This window comes from Lepidothrix coronata, unplaced genomic scaffold (assembly GCF_001604755.1).
Source record: "Lepidothrix coronata isolate B3197 unplaced genomic scaffold, Lepidothrix_coronata-1.0 Scaffold114, whole genome shotgun sequence".
NCBI lineage: Eukaryota > Metazoa > Chordata > Aves > Passeriformes > Pipridae > Lepidothrix > Lepidothrix coronata.
Window position 1 is genome coordinate 810,823 of NW_016690294.1, and position 24,008 is coordinate 834,830.

The 24,008-nt window shown below is 39.2% G+C and overlaps 1 long non-coding RNA gene across 1 annotated transcript in view; it reads left to right on the forward strand.

Annotated features, from left to right (window-relative positions):
• LOC108502205 overlaps positions 1–6,640 on the forward strand; it is an 8,147-nt gene extending 1,507 nt beyond the window's left edge. Inside the window, exons 2-3 of the long non-coding RNA XR_001876373.1 lie at positions 5,963–6,195; positions 6,586–6,640. This is a non-coding gene — a long non-coding RNA (uncharacterized LOC108502205). The remainder of the gene's footprint in view (positions 1–5,962; positions 6,196–6,585) is intronic.
• The last annotated feature ends 17,368 nt before the right edge of the window (positions 6,641–24,008 follow it).

Consider the following 24,008-nt stretch of genomic DNA (forward strand, 5'->3'; position numbering starts at 1 on the left):
TGGGATGTCTGTGGAGCAGGGTGCTGGGTCAGTCCCTGTGATCCCCTCCTGCCTTTTGCTGTTCTGGGTCAGTCCCTGTGATCCCCTCCTGCCTTTTGCTGTTCTGGGTCAGTCCCTGTGATCCCCTCCTGCCTTTTGCTGTTCTGGGTCAGTCCCTGTGATCCCCTCCTGCCTTTTGCTGTGCTGTGTTCCCACCCTGAAGAGCTCCAAGGAGCCTGACTGTGGCAAATGCACCACAGTTCTGCAGGCACCGCTGGAAAAGAGCACAGAAGACCTTGCTTTGGTCAGAAGCAAGTGGGAGAAAATACGACCTATTAATACAAAATGCTTCATCCTCTGACAGTAATTTTCTCCTGCATTTCTTTGTTGTTTGTTTTGCAGTTGTACTACTTCATTTTCTTCCTCTTCTTGTACTCTTGTAGTGCCATAATAATGGCATACTTGAGATTACCGTGGCATTCTCTGTGATATTTTGAATTTGTTGGTATAGTTTGCTTACATGATTATGTTAAAAAACCCTCTTGTTTACTCAAGCTGATGCGAGGAACAACCCTGACTCTGTGAAAGGTGTGCATGCTGTGCTCACTAGCACTCCTGGGGGCATCATTCCTACCTTTTATTCTGATATAACTGGTTTCCAGAGGTTGGCAGGCCTTTTAAAAGATGGAGGTTTGAAAAAAAGGGAGCTGCTTGGTGGAGATAGGCTGCAATTCTGCTCTTTATAGCTCAATAATTCAGTTTAAAGTCTCTTAGAATTAGCAAGCTCAGAACTAATTAGGTCATGACTGTGATATCTTTAGGCTGCAGCTATTTGTGCTGAGTCATTATGGAGCTGCTTGTGGTCCTCCCAAGCTCTATTTTCTGTCATTTTTCTATTAACTGAGACCAGACATACATTTCAGGTTTGTTTGGTTTATACAGTTCGGAGATATGCTGGGGAGCCCCAGTCAGTCCTTTTGTACCACTGAGGTCTGGAGAGTTGACGGGCCCTCCCAGCGGGAGTAACAGGTAGTTACCACAATAAATAACAGAAATAATTTGCCCTAAACCGTGTTTTTCCTCATCTCAGCCTGGGGCCTGTGGGTAAGGGAGAAAATGAAGCCACTACTTCAAATCAGGCTGTAGACCACATTAAAGATTTCAGAGCTGCAAATGGCTCTTTTTGTTTTCCCCATTTCATCCCAAGTGTAGTTCAGCATTTCCTGCAGCTGTGTGTGTTTGGGTGGCTTTCCCTCAGCAGCAATGCCACCAATATCAGCTGTGATTACTAGAAACAAAGTGGGTAAGTCTGCTGTGTTCAGAGACGTGCCACAAAGCCATTCTGTTTTGTACAAAGCCATCCTGTTTTGTACAAAGCCATTCTGCTGTGTCGGCTCAGTGCCTGATTACAGACCTACCGAGAAGTTACAGGCAATACTTGAACAGTCTGAAGTAGTGAAAATTGTATTACAGGCTGTTTAGTTTCTAGTATTCAACGTGCATCAATCTTATTTCCATGCTGAAGGCACAGTCCCTCACATCAGCTGTGGCCACTGAGCCTGGTGGGTGTGCACTACAACACAACCTGGAAAATTCACACACACTTGTGTATTAAAATCAGTGTAATCTCTGCAGTGCTGGCTGAGTAGTACTTTAAATTAGGTAATGTTACAAATTAAGTGCCACTTTTATATCAAAATGCTTCTTCTGTTTTACATGAAAATTCATAGAAGTCTTTCCTGGATCCTTGAAATGAAAGAGGAAAATCATCATTAAAGCCTTCATTCCATATTGAGATGAATTCAACTTCTTCTTTCAGCTTGAAATGAATAGCAAGTCTGCTTTCTGCCTTTTCAGTGTGATGTGCTGCAGTAACATATCACAGCTTGACAGTGAGTGTGGCCTGTTTATTCCTCTGGAGCATCACAAGCTGCTGTGTCAAAATTCTGCACTTCCACTGGTAGAACTTTTTTTCAACTGTATAAACCACAATTATACCCTGAGGAGTGACACTGGAAACTCCACTGCAAATATGTTTATTTTCATGTCCTTGCTCATTATACAACATCTTTTGGCCAGTTCAAAAGGGCAAAGGTGTTATTTTCTGAACAGCTGGTGTCGCTGCTGGGCTCAGACAACTGGACCTGGAGTTCTCTCCTGTTTGTGTGTCATCAGTATCCATGATCTCTTTGAGGTGGGCTGCACATATATTTTGTAAAGACATCAATTGGGTCAGGTAGATTTTATGTATTTTAAATACCTGAGTAGATATACACTGAAATAAGTACAACTAACACATTATAGGACTGTAATATGTATTAGAAATACTTTCAGCCTGTGTATTCCTGAAGACATGCTGGCATTTTTTGTGCAACACCTATTTTTGAGTGAGTTCTGTATCTCCACACAAAGCAGTGCTTTGTATCTAGAGCCATATCTGAAAGCCTGTTTCCTGCTAACTTTTTGCGATATTTAAAGATCTTTTGCTGTGTTTAACTTTGTTACTGTTAAATTTATTACTAGAGAAAGTAATTACCTGGAAAGAAACATAATTTCTGAGTCTTGAAATTAAATGTTGGTTTTGGGAAAGCTTCCAGATAGATGGAAGAGAATGAATTGCTCATAGAGAAGACTTTTTATGTCTGTGCAAAATATTCCTCTGCCTACTACCCTAATTCCTCCAGGTTATTATCTGTACCTTTGCTCCTTTTGGTATCCAGAGACTTTTCCACAGATAGAGCCATTTTCTTTGTGCTTGTGTACCACTGACTGTAGCACTGTTTGTCATTTCTGACAAACCTGTGTGCAACAGGTTCCCCAGCAGCAACATAAGGGTTTTGTTAATACACTGCATTTTATAGCTTCATGAATTAAATAAAAATGTCCTGATAAATGGACTGTAAGCCTGGCAGGATATAGGTAACCTGCATTTATGCACTACCAAACACAAGCATCTCTACTACTGATTAGAGCAGTACCTTTGGGCAGCAACTTAACATAAATATTTGATAACAGCAAGAAAGCTAACTCCATCATATTGCAGGCACACTAAAAAGGTGGCTTTGGAATACTTTTGGCATTGATCAGTTCTTTTGAACTGCTCCATAATGATATGACTGGTTTTATGCACTGAATAGTGTTAACTTACCTGTCCTGCTGATTTTGGGTGCCAAAGGTGTATCAGGTGGCCACATGTGCCTACATTTAACTGGGGTCATTACTATCTTAGCTAATTACTAGGATCCAGGTACCACACACTCATATTTGTGGGTTAATCAGAGCTACCTGCTGGGTGCATAGTGGACTATATATTGCTGAAGGCTAAGTGGGAAATATTCTGTAACCTGAGCATGAAAATGTATGTTCTATCCCTATATTGTGACATTCCAGCTGCAGACAGCATGGACTAGAGGAATTATCACAGAATCTCAAGAAACCACAGCTTCATTGCAATATGTTTTTTTCTTTTTAATCTGTTCTGCTGTTTATCAAACAACTGCCAAGAAGTAGGAGGCTCTCATCTTGATTTTTTCAATGAAATTAAGAAAAATAGTTTTTGTGTACATCTTCCTGAGCACTTTCTGAAATGCTCCAGCTGGGCTGATAATTTCTGAGCTATTCAGCTCGCCTGAAATTCAGCTGCTAAATTGTTTGTCAGCTGTATTCCTTGCATTCATTGTGTTCTGGTCTCCTAAATGAAACAGCTGTGAATGTATTCACAGTCTGAGAAAGCTGGAGCAGTGGTAGAAATCTGCAGTTTTAGTCATTGCTCATCAGCTGACGTAAAAGCCAAACCAATGGGGAGCATGAGTTTACTCTCTCTCTGTGCCCACGTGTTGCCATTTAATTTGGGTGGATCAGAAAATCAGCATTCAAGGCTTCTGATAATTCAGGTTTCTGAGGGCATAATAAATCCCAAACGTCATAAGGACAGATAGGTAAAGAATTCAGAAAATACAACTATATGTTTGTGGAAGTGGTGAAATAATTTTAAAAAGTGAAGAGTGAAATGCAAAAACACGGATCACAAGTTATCTAGTGATGAGTCTGTAATGAAAAAAAAATTAAAGTGTAATGTTTTCAAGTATCCTAAAATTCTGATGCCTCAAGCAGGCCTTCCCAGAGATTCTTGTAAAAATACACTAAAGTTGCTTCTGAAACTTCAGTGACGACAGATAAAATGTTCCTGGATCTGTATTTATCTAGAGAATTCCCTTTGCTACCACAAACTCATAAATGTCTTTAGAATACTTTATTCCCGTGTTTGGTTTAGAAAACAACTTCTAATTGACAGCAATTATCTTAGAGCATAGCCAAAAGATGGCAGCAGTCCAATATGTTTTTTTCTAATAAGCAGACAAGAGACAGTTTATTTATTGTTTTATGAGTTCTGCTGTGTTACGAGAAGGGAAAGATGCTATGGATTCTATTTCCTATTGGAAAGGAAGTGATCAAAACAACTGGAGAGGTAAAAAATGCTTTGCAGTTTTTGTATAAATGTAAGAAAACAAAGCAGAGAACAAACCACATTGAGACGAGGCACTTGTCAGACCATGGAGAAATATCTTCATTTAAACACTTTCATACTGGACAATTCCCAGATGGGACTTCACCCTGTAGTGACAAAAAGATCTAACCAGATCCCCCCAAAAAAGGATTAGTCTCCCAAAATATGAGGAACTGGAGGGGGAACCAGAAAGACTGGCTGTGTTTCCTCACCCTTTACCAGTGAACCTGTCATCATTGCTAGTGTGTGATCTTAAAATCTGTGTGCTCCAGCTTTCCTGGGGATGTTCACAAGGGAAATGACAGGATTAATGAAATGGTCTTCTCAGGCCTTCTCGAAGCCCTGTGAGGTCAGGGAAAAGGTTCCCAGTGACTCCATTTGTGTGTGAATCAGCTGCTGTCTGGTGCCGTGCCAAGAGGGCCTGGAATTGTGCAATGCACTGATGTGCACCTTATGCTGGGTCTGGATTATCAGTGCAGTCAGGGAGCTGATAACAAAACAGAAGCTACAAAGAGAATTTGGTGTGTGGGGGGCAATGGGGAATTAACTGTTTATTGGGTTTACAGTGCAGACAAATTCCCAAACAACAAAACCATAAATAACCAAGCGCTTCAACGAAGAAGCCTTCGCCCCTACCCCCGAGCATTTTCAAGTTCAAACACCTCACAAATCGTAGCACATAACATCTTCCAAAACAGAAAATCCCTTAGGAAAAGGTTTCTCATAATCACAAAATTTCCTTACAGGAGATTGCTCAACAACTCTTAAGCAACATTTCCATTCTGTGCACAGCAAACACAAAAGCTTGTGGCGTTCCAGGGTGCCTTCACTTGCTGCTGGAGCTGAGTGAGGTTCCTCCTTTGTAGGGTGAATATGGCTTAGGAACACAATCCTGGTCCCTGATCTTCACACTTGTGAAGGTGCATTATCACCCTATTAATGTTTTTTAGATGTTTCACCAGGGCTAAAGCCCTGATATTCAACCAGTGTGATAAACCCCTGCAGAAACACTTTGGGGTAGTTGAAGGCTGTCCTGATTGGGGCCATTATTTATTTCAAATTGTTAAAATCCCACTAACATTTTCCTCTGACTTAGTATTTATTTTTGGTAGCTCAAGGTTCCAGGCTGAAGTTTGCCATTGTATGATATATGACTCATATACTTTTGTCTCCTGAACAGAAGCAGTTTGTCCAAAGGAGGCAGGGCGAGTAGGACTTGCTTTTTGCTACATAAGGTTTGAAGCAAAAAGCTATAGGAGAAAAGGTTCAAAATAGCTGAAATGTAATGGAAAATTAGCCCAATTTTTAAAACTTCCACCTTTTCTTTGTGCCTTTGTATAATTAGATAACTCTAATTATACAACTCTGAATTGCTACTGAATTTTACTTCAGAAGGGGAAACACGAGTTAATTCTGTTTAACCTCTTGCAGAAATCTGAGTTCTTTCCTTCATGTCCCTGCTGGTTTCTTTTTCAGGGAGCTGCTATCCAGGGCTGTGAAGGCACACCTTGTTTTGTTCACAGGCCTGCAGCTTCACAATCCTCCTCTCAACTACCGTGGTGCAGTGAGCACTGAGCCAAATTTACAAGCCAGGAAGGTTTGACACGAGTGGGAGCAGTCTGGGAAAGCAGCGTGCAAAATGTGACTCAAGAAGAGGCACATGGATTCCTCAAGCTCTCTGTTAAATAAACAGAATATCGATGTTTGCGGTGCGTTAAACATCTGCATTTCACTTCAAGCGTTAAGTGAACTTTGAAAACGCAATTTCCCCCGGCTTTTATTAAATTCAACAGTTGGACAAAACTTGGCCGTCAAAAGTACTTTTAAAAGGAGTGATCAGTAAAGAATGGTGTTCTCTATTATGTTGAAAAAATAGATGTACTAACCTTTTTCTTTTTTTGGTGGCTCATACATGTATCCTTTGTGTGGATGATGGTTCCATTACTGGCCTTAATAACTGTGTTTACTTTTTGTCTATGTGGTAATTAATTTATACGTTGGAATTCAAGGCTTTTCCTCTCAAGAAAAAGCTGTATAGCAAGAGGATCAGTCTCATAGTTATCCTAAAGCTTAAAGATTATTTAACTTTATTTTTTCAGGAGGAGTTTCAACATGAACGTCCAGATTTTTTTCAAAACAAGCAAAAAGCACAACATTTGTTTAGAAATTTAAATAACTTCTGATGAAATCTGGACTATCACATTGGTCTGCATTAAACCCGAACAGAATTAAAGATGTATGTGAATTTTAATTTAATACCTTTGAATAACTTTGTTTTTCTGGTGAACAATTTACTTCTCAAAATGTGCTATTTCAGGCAATACGAGATGAAGAAAGACATGTCCTAGGACATATGCTGGACAGGGTTTGTTCTCCTGATGTCCTGTTCTACTGCTCTGGTCTACACGTTGGATGACGACACAGAGGGAAATTTCTTCTTGGAGTGAGCAGGGCAGTGTTAATGCTCGAGTGACCCATATTTTGGATGATTTTTCAACAGGAAAAGGTGATGTTCCTTATTTCATATGATAAAGGGGCAAAACAGTGTAACTCAAAAGCTGAGGAGAGGAAACTCTGAAAGAAGTTCAGGAGCTGACAGCTGTTCCCGAGGCTGAACATGTCACTTGTCACTTTGACAGGCCAAGCTGAACATGAGCCAGAGTGTGCCCAGGTGGCCAAGAAGGCCAATGGATCCTGGCCTGGCTCAGGAACAGTGTGGCCAACAGGTCCAAGGAAGTGATTCTTCCCCTGGACTCAGCACTGCTGAGGCCACCCCTGGAGTGCTGTGTCCAGTTCTGGGCCCTCAGCTCAGGAAGGACATGGAGGGGCTGGAGCAGGTCCAGAGAAGAGCAACGAGGCTGGGGAAGGGACTGGAGCACAAGTGCTGTGAGGAGAGGCTGAGGGAGCTGGGGGTGTTCAGCCTGGAGAAGAGGAGGCTCAGGGGAGACCTCCTCACTCTCTACAACTCCCTGACAGGAGGGGGGAGCCGGGGGGGTTGGTCTCTTTTCCCAGGCAACCATCAGCAAGACAAGAGGGCTCAATCTTCAGCTGTGCCAGGGGAGGTTTAGGTTGGATATTAGAAAGAATTTCTTTCCAGAGAGGGTAATCAGACACTGGAATGGGCTGCCCAGGGAAGTGGTGGATTCACCATCCCTGGAGGTTTTTAAGGTGAGACTGGATGTGGCATCAGTGCCATGGGCTGGGAACCACAGCGGGGTTGGATCAAGAGTTGGACTTGATGATGTCTGAGGTCCCTTCCAACCCAGCTGATTCTGTGATTCTATGATTCTATGTCACTGATCCAAGCAAGCAGTGTTGGCCCTTCCTGGCTCCCTCCTTCCAGAGGAGGGTTCAGAGGACGCCGCCAGCACGTTCCCGCAAAAACCAGCCCTGCTGCCTGGCCTGGGAACGGTCCTTGGAATGTCTGCAGGTCCTCTGCAACCAGAGAGCCACAGGGTCACCACCTTTGGTACACAGGGGCAGGCACATGCAGGGTTTTTCTTGTCCCTGACTGTTTTCTGACTCTGGCCTGCTGGCATTATTAAGCATGTCTGATTTATTTCTGCTTGAATGAAATGTTTTGTTTAATCTCAAATGATCTGCCTTAATTGGCTGAGTATGTGGAAACATTTCAGTTTGGGACAGACCCAAAACAATAACCACTAACTTGTGGGATTTTTTTTTTTTCTGTTGGCTACTGAACCAAAAAAAAAAAAAAATCAATTATTTATATGGTTTCTGTTTTAACATCAGCTGCAGAGGAACTCAGTAGGATCGTGCCTTTATTTGAACCTGAAAATCAATGCGAAATGTGATGAAAATCAAAGCAGGCTCAGAGGAGCAACCAGGATAGAGAAGAGAGGGTATTTTGCTCTTTTAGATGTATTTCTCTCTTTCTTTCTGACACACTTGAATTCAAACTGAATTCATATCGGAATCTCTTTAAAGTTGATATTATTTTGGGATTCACAGTTTCCTTTGATTGTGTATAGAACTAGAAGGTCAGCTCTGGATATTGAACCTAGTCTTTTATTAGCTGATGCATACATTCTCTTTCAGGATAGTGTTCACTTGTCACTAAGTAATGTGAGCAGCAGGTTTAGATCAGGACATTACGACAGGTTTTAAATTTGTTACACATCAGTGCTTTTTTGGACCAGGGCTTCGAATTCTAAGTCAGCACCAGAGTTACAACTTCCAGCCAGCGTGAGCTTCATCATCTTCAGCTGCACTTTCCAGATCAGGTACATCCCTAGTGAAGGTAAAACACAAGGTGGAGAAAGGAGAAAAAGAACGGAAGACAGACAAATAATTTTTCATGCTCGTCTTACAATACTGTAGTGGAGAACAGGCATGGAAATAATGCTGTTAGAAACTGTCCAACACAAATATGGTTTAGAGAGATGAATGAGAGTTTTGGCTGTATCTTGTTGCAGAAAAGGGTCAGACATGAGATGAACCCACGTCGCCTCTCCTGCAGAGCCAAGCAGAGGTTGTGGTTTCTTCTGCCCCTGATGGTGCATTCACTTCAGAAGTGGTTGAGTCTGACATGGAAAACAGGAGTTGAAAAAATCCATTCTTTATTGTCCAAGCAGAAATTAAATAACTGTAATTTGCTTTATCTGCTGTGGCATTGGAGAGATGGAATAGCTTGCTTAGGTGCTGATTGTGAATGTACTCACCCTCTCTTCTTTCCCCTCCTCTTCAAACACTCTTCTGTCTCAAGCACTCATTTGATATATTGACCACTGAATTCAATACATACAACTACTGTTACCTTGTACTGTAGTCACAGGAAGAATTTTAAAGCAGTTGTCCAGTAAATACAGCTTTGATTAAGTCAAACATACTTTCCAAGACTAGCTCATATGAGGAATGTGAAGTTAGGAGGTGATGTTTTGGGTAGGCTAAATGTCATTGGGGTCAGTCCGGGGGTAATTTTTGGTAAATGCTCAGTGTTATTAATGTTATTATTTTATAGATTTCACTTTTTTTTTTTCTTTTTACTGGATGCTGTACATCTTTTGAAAAGGCTGCATTGAAAAACTTAACAGTCTCAATTACACTTTGGAAGACTTCCCGTCAGACCCACTTATATCTGTCTCCAAGTTCAAAGTGTCAAGTCACATTGAGGTTTTCTTAATAGCAAGGAGGCCTTGGAATGTCACTGAAAGAACACAAGACCAAATTTTGTGGAAAACAGAGAGTGAGGCAGTAGCTACACTTTCTGAGAAAGCTTTCATAAACAAAAAAAAAGGAGAAACTTTGGTTGTGTATGCACTTCTTAGTCTGTAAGATATGAAGTCCTGAGGCAGCATTATCCACTGTCCATCTTTCCCATTCCCATTCTTTTGCTACAAAGTGCTGCAATATTATACTGGAGGCATTGAGAGAGGAATCTACAACTTCTTTTTCTCCTCCAAAACTGCCTGCAAACTAAATGCCCATTTAAGCTTTATACTGTGAGCTATTTATTACAGAAAAAAAAGAAAGAAGGCCTGGCTCACCAAATGTCACATACCTCACTCTACATGCACTGTATATATTATCTTCTTCAATTCTTGGTAGATGAGATATCACTATGTAAGGAGAGTCAGTGAAAAGAAATGATTAGGAAAAAACTGGATCAGTTATTTGTGAAGTTGTGGTGTTTCCTCCCCCCCCTTGGTCTTCCAATGGTAAAGCCAAGAAGATTTGGGATATGAGAGCAGCATAATTGGATTATTGCCCTCTGGTGTTCAGTTACCAATAACCTTCACTAGTCTTAGTGCTACCTAAAAGCTTTATTGTTATTTTTACAGCAAGGATTGGACTGAGTTCCCTTCTCTCTAGGTGATCAGATTAGGATCAGTAACACTGGTAAGGCAATATAGTAATACCAACTCACCACCCTTTACATGCTTAGAATTCCTCAGTCCTATTTCCCAAACTTTCCACCCCCAAAGTAAATTACGGGATTAGCTTATTTATTTTTTCCTACAGTCATGGTACAATAGCTCAGTGAAGTCCATCAATCTCTGCTTTATTTCCTGTTTTCACTGTTAAACAAAAGTGAAATCATGACTAGGAGGCCAAACATGATACAGTGGGAATAATTATGTTTTTTTTTTCAGTACGCTTATAGTGTCTTTTCTTTAAGTGCTCCAATATTATTTTTCATAAAAGTCAAGAGAAAAATTTGACAATTCTATCATAACTATTCCATCTTGTGAGTGGATTTTATTGTTAGTGCACAAACCAGGAAACAGTATAAATTTCTGTCTTCATAGTTTGTCCGAGTATCTGTTGTCTAAACTAGGCAATAGCTTAAAGGACAACCAATATAAATGATTACCTAGAACTTTTAATTAAATTTGGATAGTTCAAGATTAAGCTGGACAGGGTGCTGGGCCATCTTGTCTACACAGTGTTTTTGCCAAGAAAGGTTGGATCAGATGATACATAAAATCATTTCCAATCCAGTATTCTATGACTGAAATATTAACCATTGGTCTGAGTCATCACTTTCTGCTCTAATTCTGAACTCCACTGGCAGTAACCATATGTACAGACTTTGATACACACTTGGCTAACAGATCTACCAGATGCTTTGAAGCTGGGATTAGGAATGTAACAAACACCCCAAAAAACTAGTCATACATGGACATGGATCAAAGTCTAGAACAGAACAAAATATGTGTCTCTCAAGTCTGGGTTTCCATTAGTTTTTGGTTTCGTGTTTTCTCTTGTTTTTTACAAAATACGTGTTGGAGAATCTGTGTTTTATTTCCCCAGTAATCTCAAACTGAATGTAGCTGAGTTTATAAAGAACAGCCTTACATGTGGTTACAATGACAGTATTTTTCTTTTTTTTTTTTTTAAATCGATAGTCTGTTTTTCAATAGTTTAAACTATCAAAGTCCCTTTGATTTCTCTCAAAGAGTACTTGTGAAAATATAAGTTACTCTAGATATTTCTTCCATCTTCTCTTAATGTTGACACTTTATATGAAATTTTTTTAATGTTATAAAATGTTCTGTATTTGTTAATAACATATATATGGTTAATAGTGTTTAAAAGAAATAGCTCTAAAGGCAAAAGATCTGTGGTTTACATTTTATCATGGCACATTGTGAACTGAAGATGTCTAAGTACTCTGTCCAGGGCTGCCTCTGAAAGAGCACCCTGGGTGAAATGTTAGGTAGAATTTAGGAGGGTGGTTTAAAGCATTTAATTTTGTCTTATATACGTTATAGTTTCCAGAAGCTTATGAAGAAGAACAGGGTGACTCCTTTGCCTTGATTAGACTATAAAATTACCTGGCTTTGTACATGACAGCAGGTGTCAATGATGGCTCTTGGTTCAGGGATGGAGGCAAACTCATGAAACAGGTGGGGAATGAGGCAGTTCAGGATTCATAGAGAACAGAGGTAAGACAAGAAGAGATTACTAAGGTGATAAAAAGGACAAGAAAGGCATTTGCTAAACTGTTAAAGGTTTGGTCACACATGAAAGCTGCAGATAGAGATGAGGTGACAGCATGAGCAAATGTACAATCTGAATAAGAACTGGGCAGACAGACATGGAGCTCTTTTCAGCTGTGTTTCACTTTCCTTCATCTGTTAACCAGGAAACAGGTATTACTGCATTTTACACGTGAGGATCAGAAGCAGAGAGAGATTTATTTAAGGTCATGCAGGAAGTCTACAGCAGAAGAGAGAACTAAATCAGGAATTTCTGAGTTCCAGACCAGTACACTAACCATGGGACAGCTCATTTCCTCTCTGTAGGAGACTCTGCTGCCAAATTGCATTAGAATAGAAATTGCAAAAGTCTCTCTTGTTTATATTTCTTTAAAACAAACCTTCATTAGGACTTGATTCAGGACATCACAAATACATTATCAAGATTACCATGAAATGTTTATAAATCTCTAAATCCCAGCGATAGGATTGGCTGGTGATGTAAATGAAACTGAGATCAAGATTTAGGAAAAAAGCAAGTAAGAGTTATCTGAGGAGAAGAATAAGCTTATTTGCTGATGTAAAAAAAAAAAAAAAAATTTGAAAAAACTCCGAGAAGTTTTTCTCAATTGGGAAGACCTTGTTTGTGTGATTGAATATGTCAGGATAATTTAAAAGCTCATTTATTATGAAATAGAATCCGCCTGTTTGAATCCTGCGTCTCAACAAATCCCCCGAGGCTGTTTACATAAAAGCAAACAATCTGCCAATGTTCAAAATTTTACTCACTTCCCTCATTTCCCAGCTCTTTCTTAAGGAGAAAAAAAAAAAAAAAAAAGGGAAAAAGAAAAAAACTTTTGTGCAATGTTCTTAAACTTACAGAGCTCATACTGCTGCAAGAGCCAAGTGTTGCCGAGCTGCTGCCGTCCACAAAGGACGTTGCTCAAGTCATATATGGAAACAAACTATGCTTTAAAACCAAATTAAATAAAACTCCTTATGCTGAGTATTATGGATTTTTACTGGATTATAAGTATTGTTTAACACTGTAGTGATGCTCTTCATTTTCAGAGTCGACAGTGCATTCCTCAGCTTGGCTCCAGGACAAACAGCTCCTGGCCATAAGTCAGGATATGGTTTTGGTGACTGTACAGACACGATGTGTTTTGATCTTCCTTTTTTCCCTAGGTACTCATGTACTGCAGTTATCATCAGATCAATTTCTGCTTTTTTCCTCACTTTTAGATGAAGATTTTCTGAGCTGCACTAAATTTCGGCCTACACATTGCCAGCACTATTCCTGCTCTGTGTTTGTGAACAGCCATTCATTCCCTTGGCTGAGTACAATCCTGCTGAAGTCAATGGCTGTTCTGTCTTTGACTTCCATGACTCTTGACTCTGTGCCTCAAAACGAGCATCAGAAAGTTCCCAGTGACAGCAGCTAAAACCATGGATTTGATTAAATGTGCCTGCAAGGCTGGCACTGCTGGTGATTCAGCTCTGCTCACGTGATGAGACAGGTGAATGTGTCTTCTGGGTGTCCAGTGGCAGTCACATACACACGTGTCCAAATGCAGGACTGCTCGTGAGCTGAACACAAGGGAAGGTAAAACTCTTCATCTGAATAATTTACACATTTTCTTGTTCAGATTTTTATTCAGCAGCCAAAATCTAGGAATAGAGAAACAGTTGAAAGCGCTTCACCCTGGCCTTTCCCGCTATTTCATAGTCATGAAAACATGTGTCTTTTATAAAATAAATGTCTGAATTTCTCTTGCTTCCCAAAAGAACATCAAATGTTTGTTTAAGGTCTATCAGGAAAATACAGATATAAAAATTTCTTTCAGACACGCACACATTTCCTTCTACTCATCATTGGAATCTATCTTGCCACTATAAATCTGTGTAAGGAAGGGGAGATATGGTGCTTACAAGCACCTTTAGGGCTGGAGAGCCTGAGTAGGGAAGAGTGAAGCTGTAGTAAGGCTCCCACAGTAGTCTTCTTCACTGCCCCCCATGCTACCCCTAAAATAAAATCCTATATACTTCCTGATATCTGTTACTCTTAAATTAAACACCACACTATTCCCTCCTGTCCTATTAATGCATCCACTTGTTGTTCTCTTCACTTCCTCTTCTCTTTTCTTTGGCAATGATTTTCTTTTCTTGGCCAGGCTTTTGACTCCATATAATTTATTTTTTTTTTTTTGTATTTCAACAGAACATATCACATGGCAACAGTATCAGAAAGCTGATCTCAAAAATCCTTTAGGAAAGGCAGAATGACATATTGGGCCAAAGAATACACTGTTTTGTCTTCTGGCAGGTAAGCTGTGATTATTCTAGACCAGCTGTTTTCCCTGTTTCCTTATCAACAGTTTTGGTACTCGCACAATTTCTCTCTCTCAGCCCTTCAACAAAGCATAAGAATTCTGGACATGCATCATTAATCTCCAAGGCTAACATAGGCTCCAATATCAGAATACTATTTCTCAATTTTATCCATCATTTTGTTTTATATGAACCTTGCCAATAATTTACAGTGCTGCTGCATCTGTGAAGACGAGCCTTCTGCTGTGTTTAAAGAGGACAGTTCTAATATCTGATTGGAAATGGTGTGGAAAAAAATAAACCCAAGACTAAGTCCAGTTTCAATCCTTTTTCTTTTATCAGATCTTTCCCTATATCGTTGACAAGGTCAAAACAGGTGCTCATTGCAAAGATTAATTATCAACCAAGATGTTGATGCTGTAATTCACAGCCTGTTTTCAGTTGTGGCAGGAAATCCCAGCTCACACAAGGGCTCTGCTGTGCGGCAGGAAAACCTGCAAAGCAACACTGGCTCCAAACAGGTTGGGCTGGAAGGGTGGAAAGTTGCAATTTTGGTTGGCCAACCAAGTGCCTTCCCACCAGTGATCTCCCTCGTGCTCTTCAGCTCAGTGAGTTCCCACACAACGTCCTGCAATTTGAGTTCTCGGGATTGGGAATAGGGAGGACGTGGGCACACACTGCAAACCCTGTTTTGCTAAACAGACAGGATTGATCTCCCTAGAATGAGGGTGCTAAATTACCAGCTATTTTCCAAGTGTTTCAGTGAATTCACAGCTTTATCACCATCAACTGTGATGACAGCCAGGTCCTTGGTTTACTTGGCCACTTCTGAAAACGAGACTGCTTTCAAATTTCCTGGTAAGAGTGGTTTGGAGATTTTGTGTCTTTTCCTTGGTGCTGTGATGCTGATGGAGAATTGCTCAGGTATAGTAAAAGTGAGGTGTAGCTCATGCCTAATCTTTCAGAATTTTCTGGTGCACAGTGAATGGTCGGTTTGGATTATTTCCTCCTGGAATAACTCCATTAATACATCAGGAATCTATCATTGATTGCCCCAGAAACTCACAAGTAATCCACACCACAAGACAGGCAGTTTGAAGATGATGTCTCAGTAGTTGTGTATTCTTTTGGACTCTAAAGAATCTTCATGGGAAAAGAGGCTCCACTGAGGCTGTTATTAAAGACTTTATTCACTTCTCCTTTATTAATTTTTTTCAGTTTCCTGATCAGAAATAATTGCACAGAAGGCAAACTTCTCATCAGCTCTTAGCAGAATTAGAGACCACTTATGGAGACAGAAAAGGTAATGGAAGAATAAACTATATTCCAAGGAAGGCCACAGTAGCTTTTACATGTACCATTTCTCTGATTATCCAAGAAGCTATATAGGTTTCAATAAAAAAAAAGAACATTTTTAGCTTTGAATGGGCAATCAGTAAGAAACACACATTATTTTAAAGCAATCATTTAATTTCCATAAGATTCAACCAGCCATTCTAGATCCAGTGGTAACGCTGATTACTTCAGTAGGCAGGTGATGATGAGAAGCATTTAATATCCATTGAAATAAGCACTGAGGTGGAATCAGGAATCCTTTCATGCCTCAACATTTGATTGTTGCTATTATCCAGGGGAGAAAATTTTCAAGAAAAAAATAAATTGGGTAAAGACAGATAGTGTGTCTAGTACTGAACTGTAACAGAGAGATAATCAAGTACAGGAATTTGTTAAATGGGAATTACAGTATTTATTCCCAGGCTGTCTCAGTGAGTATGTCTGAAGTGATCAGGAGGAGGCAATCTGGACATTTAAACACAGAAAAAATGGCTGAGTCATTTGATCCACGGGAACTGTTTGCACTCATGAGTCTGTGGCCACTGGACACAACTTCTTTCCCTGCAGGAAGGACAGAACCAGACACACTCCTGATGCAAAGGACCTGCAGTTCCTGTGGTAGAAGGTTCAGGAGCAGCACATAGGCACTGTTTGTGTTCACTGATGAAAGGTCCTGACTCCAGTTTTCATGTGTTATGATGAAGTGGTTGAGCCAGCAGGACCTGCAGCCTGCTGAGCCATGAACCTCCAGGAGGGTTAATTTTGTGATCACAAAAGATCATGCACTCTATGGAATTCAATCAAAATTTGAGGGAATGGGATGAGATGTAGACTACTGCTGCTCAGACCTGTTGGAATCACTCTTTTCCAAATTTAATCAGGCTCTCTGCTGAGAGTCACAACATCCTGAATATGATCCAAGTGTTTAGGATCCTTGCAGTCTACGGATAAGGTTTTGTGTGAAGCATGAGAAAACAAGGAGCATGAAATATAAATGTCAGCTGTAACAGTGGCTTGTTGTCGAAAAATTAAGGCTGTGTTAGAATTTTAATTCCTTCCTGAGTGAATTACTCAGACAAATTCAGGCCCATTGGAAAAAGAAGGCAGAAATTCAATTTCTGATGCAGATATGCTCCTGTCAACATTATACACATGGGACAAATATGTATTAGCATGAATTTGAGCTTGAAGTAACTATATTTCAGCATAATTGCAAGTAGCATGAGCTAAATTAGGTGTAATATTTCAGGAGGAATTGCCCCTTTCAGTTTATTTACAATATATTTTCTACCCCTGCTTTTTAAACGAGTTTTCTAACCAGGAGAGGGTTTTTGGTGTATTGCTTGGTTTAAGCAATTTTTAATTTTTTTCTTTTCTTCTGATGTTCGAGCCTGAAATGTATTACAAAACAAAACCAAAATTTTTTTTTAGCATTCACAGTTTTCCCCAGGCTCAGTAACTTGTCCTTCCACTTTGTCTAACTGGTGACCAGGAGAACCTGAGCAAGGACAGAAGCGGTTCAGAGTTCCCCCAAGCTAGAAAGTAGAAGCCTGACACATAATTTCTGGGTTTACTATTAACTAGCTATGACCCCAGGCAGTCAGAATTTTAAAATGCTATTAATTGTTTGCCACTAATTAAAGATTAAAGAAAAAAAACATTCCTTCTCGTGTTTTTACAACCTGTAGTGTTACTTATGGACTCACAGGCTGCTGAAGAGTTATTAATTCTTTAAAATTCAGAAGTCAGACTCCCTCCTTCTGTGCTTGTGCTCTAATATCTGTATACAAATGCATGTGGGTGGCCTCTGAGAACCTTTATGACACTTTTTCTTTTGATTATGTGAAGCCAAACTTTTTCATCGAGCACCAGTACCTGGAGAATGTGGTTGCAAAACTGTGACTCACAGATGTTTTTTTTTCTGCCCCTGTACCTTTAGAGGCAGATGGGCCCTTCTGATTATTAAATCCTTCATTAGCCCACCGTTTATCAAATCCTACTGTTTATCAAGAGCAACTGGCTTACTGAGATTTCATAGGTAATTTTTCTGCTTGGCTTAAGGCAATATCTATACAGATTGTATTAATTTAGTAAGAGCTGAATAGTTACAAGGCTGCCTATCACACTGATATATTCTAATTAAAGATATAAACTTGTTTACCAGCTTTCTTTAGCACAGATATTACTTGAGGTAAGCCACCACTGTGAAAATTACTTATAGAAAAAAAATTAGATCATCCTTAATTAAATCTCTCCACAGAGAGACCTCTCCACATCATAAATGAGTGCTCTTTCTTTTTATTAAGGTGAATTTATTTCTTCATCAAAAAATTATCCTCTGCCAGGAAATTCAAACACTTTCACTTAGCTGAAAACCTTGAGGCTGAGTTCCTGCTCCTGGCTGTGGTTTGTTGTTGAGTCTAAAGTTCATGCTTTGCTTTAAGGTAATAGTGATTCTGGGAAAAAAAATAATACTGTGAAAACATCAAGCTTGTTCTAAAATTAGACATCTGCTTGCCTAAGCTCTTGCATTATTCTATTTTCATTTAGTTTACTTTGGTGTATCATGAAAATTTCCTTCTCCTCACTTTTAGATGATAAGTCTAACTTTTTTTATTATTTATCTGCAGCAATGACATATTTCTGCATCCCTATCAATCTCAGGCTGTGGTGGCATGGCTCAGGGAGAGAAATGTTTATCTGAAACGTAATTGTTGGCTATTCCAGGGCTGCTTTGTCTGCTAATCAGCTGGCATTTACTTTGTAACCCAAAGCCTCCTGATGTTACTTGAAATCTTCCTACTGCTTTTTAATGGACTTCGGATTTTTATTTTATTATATACTTAGATAATAACACTGAAGTGTTTTTACTTTGAAATATGAAGAATTATATGAGGAGAATCAGAGGAAAAAACACCAGAAAAGCAAATGAACCCATCTACTTACCATTATATATTTGAATGAGGTAGAATAGAATATTTCAATAGAATAGAAGGTTTCTATGTTAAAAAGATACTTTTGTTTGTGCTTTTAAAAGCAGCTGTGCTCTGTTTCCTGATGCTTTTGATAATCAGGAACAACTAATATTAATCTGGCTGTGATTTTGTAACAGAACTGGACTCTGGAAAAGCATGGACATTTTGTGAACTGCAGCAATAATTGCAGGTCATTAAACAGAAAGGAAGATTTTCCCTTAGTCACAGCTTTGATTGGCCCATCAGTGTCTGCTCCCAAGAAACAACAGATCATGTTTTTCATTTCTTCACTGAGTTATCAGTTTCAAATGTCCTCTTGTTCTTGGAAAAGATGCCTCTGAAACTGAAAGCATCACCTTTCATCTTAATTTCCTGGAAGGAAAGCCTGTCAGGGCCCACATGGCAGATGGGAAGATGACACTCGACAAGGGTTGCTTTTATGATTTCTGGGGAGAAGAGATTGCTCCAACCTCTTCTGTCTGTTCATTTATGTAGGTTGTAAATGCTTCAGGAGCAGAGTCCTGTGATTGTTTTGAGAAAAAACACATAATATCATACAGGAGTATTTCAAATGTGATTTACCTCTGCTCCTAATTAACTTCTGAATTAGAAATCTCCTGGGTTAGTAACAAATTTGATTATTTACCTTTATCAATAACATATATCAATTGCCATATCATTTAAATTAAAAGCTGTTCCATTTAACAGCAGTTCACCCTTATTTTGAGCCACAATTAAAAGTAATACACAGACCACAACTCCCAAACAGAGGCATTTAAAATCACATGACTGAAATAAGAAGTGAAGAATGTCTCTTTAAAAGAGCTGATCCTAACTAGTGCATTTATTGATTGGTGTTTTAATTCTGTGACTATTTATTGAAGTATTGAGAAAATGAGATTATTTTTTTTGGTTGATGTTTGTGAAACTGATAAAGTCTGAAGGGATAGATCTCTACCTGTTGGCCAGGCCAGAAAATAAGTGGTGAGGTAATACAGCACGACTACTAGAACTGGTAATGAACTCAGTGAGCTAGGGGTTATTGATTTTAAATAAACTATTCCTTTCCAGACCTTGTGGAAATTCTGTTTGCAACCAACAGAACAATACAACCCTTTAGTTTCAAAACCGTCTTTGGAAGTGTTTAATCTCTCAAACCTTCACATATTAAAGCCTTAAACATGTAAAAAACCCAAATAAATAATACCACATAACCTGAAAGCATACAGCAGGCATACCCTTAATGAGTTTTATCCATATAATGGGCTTGTTTTGCCCATTATGGCATAAATATAATAGGTTAGGACAATTTGAAGGAAATTTTTTCTTTTTTTTAATTTGACTTGAGTAGAATGATTGAAAAGAATACTCGATGAAAGGTTTCTTCTGACTTGGTTTTTCAGTGCCTCCATTTTGGAGCATGGAAGAAGATAAAAGGAGTTAATATGGCTCAGCATTTAGTATAATTTTGTAGGTTTTTTGTTCTTACATGTTCAAATACTAAAGAGGTGAGTCATAAGAGAGAACATTTTGTCCCACATGTTTAAAATGAAAGAAGATTATGCTGTTATTGTTATGTGTAGAACTGTACTTCCACTCTTGATTAAGCCCCACTCACTACAAATTACCCCAGCCTGGACAGGCAAGATTCAGTCAGTAATAGTGATATGCTTCTCCTCTGGCCATCCAAAAATTTGGGTCTATGCTAGCACAAAAACTGGATACCTTACATAATCAGAGAGGAGCCAACTCTTGATTCCGAAATATCACATGGAACTTTAAAAACTATGTTATAAAAAAAACATTTAATCTGCTATTCATTAGTCAGACAAATGGGTACAGAACTACTACACGAAGCTTCCTATAAATTCTTGATGAGAATGCTTTCAAGTCGATTGGTTTGTAGGAAGAACATCCTCAGTGACCTGCTGTATAGTCACATTGCTCTTATTCTATTTCTCATTTCTAAGGGGTACAAAGTAATGCATAAAACTGCACATAAGAAAGAACCAAACTACCCAAAGGAGGTTCCTAACATCTTCCAAGTATGCCCCTTAGTGACATAATAGAAAAAAAAAGATATCAATAAAGCACCTGATATACACAAGGTTTACAAATGAAGAAGAAAGAAGGGAAATAAATTATTGTCCTGCAGTTCTTTCTGCTGTAGCCAAGTTAGTCACTGTCTGAAGCAATCAGATAGGGTAACAGTATGTGATTAAGATGAAAGCGTATCTCTAAGCAGAAATAAATGCAAATCAATAAACTGATGTAATGAAAGGTTTCAATAGCCACTTCTAATATTTAGCATAGGGTGGCATGATCCATTAGTGAATCACTTGACCAATAAGCAGCATCTTAATTCTTATGTTTATGCAAGCATTGCTCAGAACAAATGTGAATAAGACAGTAAAGAATCAAATTCGTTGTTGATGTTGTATTGCACATCCTGGCATACTGCAAATATTCTGGATTAGACTGGAAACTTCTGGGTTTAGTAATTTTTTTCCACTTGGAAGTTTTGTCTGCATCTCTGATAGCTGGATGATGGATGCTTGAGCTCCCTCCTCCTCTGCTAACAGGCCAGGATGACTCAGTCAAATTCAGCTGTTCAAGCAGATGAGCTGATGGTTGTGCTCTGCCTAGGAAGGAATTGCTTTGCAGGTCTGCTGGTACCTCAGAAACAATCAGTTTGTTTGCTATCAATAGTGCCTTCAGCCACTTGATGGCCAAATTCCTTGGTTAAAGGAATACCTCTGAATGGATTTCTTGGACTCTTCCTGTGAGCACAAGATCACAGAATCACAGAATATGCTGAGTTGGAAGGGATCCACAAAGATCACCGAGTCCAACCCTCAGCCCTGCACAGGCCTGTCCCCAAGAGTCACCCCCTGTGCCCCAGAGGATCATCCAAACCCTCCTGGAGCTCTGGCAGCCTTGGGGCTGTGCCCACTGCCCTGGGGAGCCTGGGCAGTGCCCAACCACCCTCTGGGGGAAGAACCTTGTCCTGAGATCCAACCTGAGCCTGCCCTGACACAACTTCAGGCCATTCCCTTGGGTTCTGTCTCTGGTCACTGCAGGGAAGTGATCAGTTAAAAAAAAAATCTCTCTTTGCTCTTTCTAGTGAAAAGAACTACAATGCAAATATGAATGTCACAAATTATAGCAAACCTTTGTATGTCTCCCTCCCCCTCCAAACTTCACCAGGGAAATTGAGAATATTTCCCGTTTGTTCTGTCTACAGCAATTTGCCAGGAGCCATGCCTTATTATCAAGGAACAAAGAATTAACTTCCTTGCTGATAGGGATGTTTAGAAAATAAAACACCATTATTCATAGCTGTACTTCCAGTAAGACCAAACAGTCCCTTTTCAGATATCGGCAGGTGGAAATCTCAGCAGAAAGATGCATGTTTGTCGTTATGATTCCTGATGACCTTTCTTGGTTTTACTCTCCCCTGATAGTGAATGCCTACTGGTGTTTTTAACCTCCTGAAGTGAATTGTGGCTTGTTGCAAAACACCATTAATTTATATTTAACTACCTAGGAATTTCCTCCTTTAACTGCATTGGCCAGTGTCCCAATTTAGGCAACTCATGCCACAATTTGTGACTGTTTTATGAACTACTTCATGAAGGTCAGAGTGGTGGTTATTGGAATGACAAAGCCATGGGGGAGTTGTCTGCATTCTGCTGAACCACATTTTTTTTTTTAATGTGAAGCGTTACAACATATTTTAATATGTATATTTTGAATATGACAGGACACAGCAAGTATTTTATCCACCCTCCTCAAGAATCAAGCAAGCCCGGGATCCTGAGACCAGATCTTTAAGGAGACATATTGCAACTTCCATTACTTGCTTCAGGTACCTACACTCTCTAACTGCACCCCAACATGACAGAGCGTGCGTTCTTACAAAACCTATTGCCCAGCCTGGGCAGAAACTTACTGTTTTATCTAAACACTATCAAGCCAGGACCTTAAGGGGACACAACAGCAAGCTTTATTTGCTGAATTTATATAAACAAGCTTTATTTGCTAAATTTGTATGAGCCTTCAAAACCTTAAGCATTTGTGACATCCTTTATTGTGCACTTACTCACACTTTACTATGCACATCATCACCTTCCACATTTTGTGATCACATTTTCCACACGAGGTGTAATTAATTTCTAAAGCAAAATTAGCCCTTATCAGTCTTAACTGTTTAAAGAAATGAGATTGCAAATTGTCCTTCACTTATATGTGATTTAGAATCACAGTCTCTCAGAAAATCTGCTGTAAAACCAAGTTAACAACCTCAAAAAAGACGTGGAAATAATTCCTCATTTCGTAATAAGAATACTAAATAACACCAGTAAAAATACAAGAAGCAGTAGCAATGCTTAAGGAGTGACTCAGACTTTCCAAGACTATATTTTTTCATCTCCATGTTTCTGCTGTCTGCCTATTGGTAGCTTCAGAACAGAGCAAGCCTCTGCCCAACCTCTCAGCATTGGTTATGGACCTCTTGAAACTCATCATTTCCATTAATTAATTTTTTTTTCAGCAATATAATACTTAGAACAGCATGTATGCATCAAAAAATGTACAGTTTTGTCTGATGTCAATCCCACCTGCTCTAAATTTCCTTTCTTACCTTCACCTGGATATCTGCTTTTTCATTTGAACAGCTCATTCATCTTGTATAGTTGGATCTTTGATAGAAGTTGCTCCTTGGGGGTGGCAGGAATAACACTAATTCCAGAGGACAAGGAATTCCTGAAGGACTGCTAATTTTGAAGAAATGGGAGACAGGATCTGAATAACTGAAGGATCTTCACTGACAGTTTTATTTGACTGAGGTGCCCCAAATCTGATCCTATATTAATAATTTCCATCTGTAGTTATTTTGATTTACTACTTTTGTCTCCTAAATATAAAGACTTTTATATCACTGCTATTTCGCTAAATGGAAAGATGACACTTACTGTTATTATGTACAAAGAAGAAAAGGTTTCCAATGTTTTGCAGCAAGAACTGTGAATATAATAAAAGTATATAGTAACTGTTACTGAAGGCTGCACAAGAAATTTAAGAGTAGATGAAAAAAGAGGAAGAGATATTGTTTTTATTTGCATTCTACCAGCTTTGATGTTGCTACTGAAATGTCTACCTGTTCATTTACAGCGAGATTGTTTGGAGCTGGTCTTTAGTGCAAAATTAGTGTTGAGTATGCTCTGGACTAATAAAGGGAGGTTTTGAGGATTTGATTACTCTACACTTTATCTGCCAACCAGCAACATGCTTCCTCATCCAGAAGTTTTTTTTAACATTTTTCTCCCACTGTTTGGAGTTTGATAACCAATGGGTGGATTGCAATTGTCACAGCACATGAGATGTCTTTTTATGTCCATATCTTTTTATCTCTAAATAATGTTAAACTATTGCTGCTGA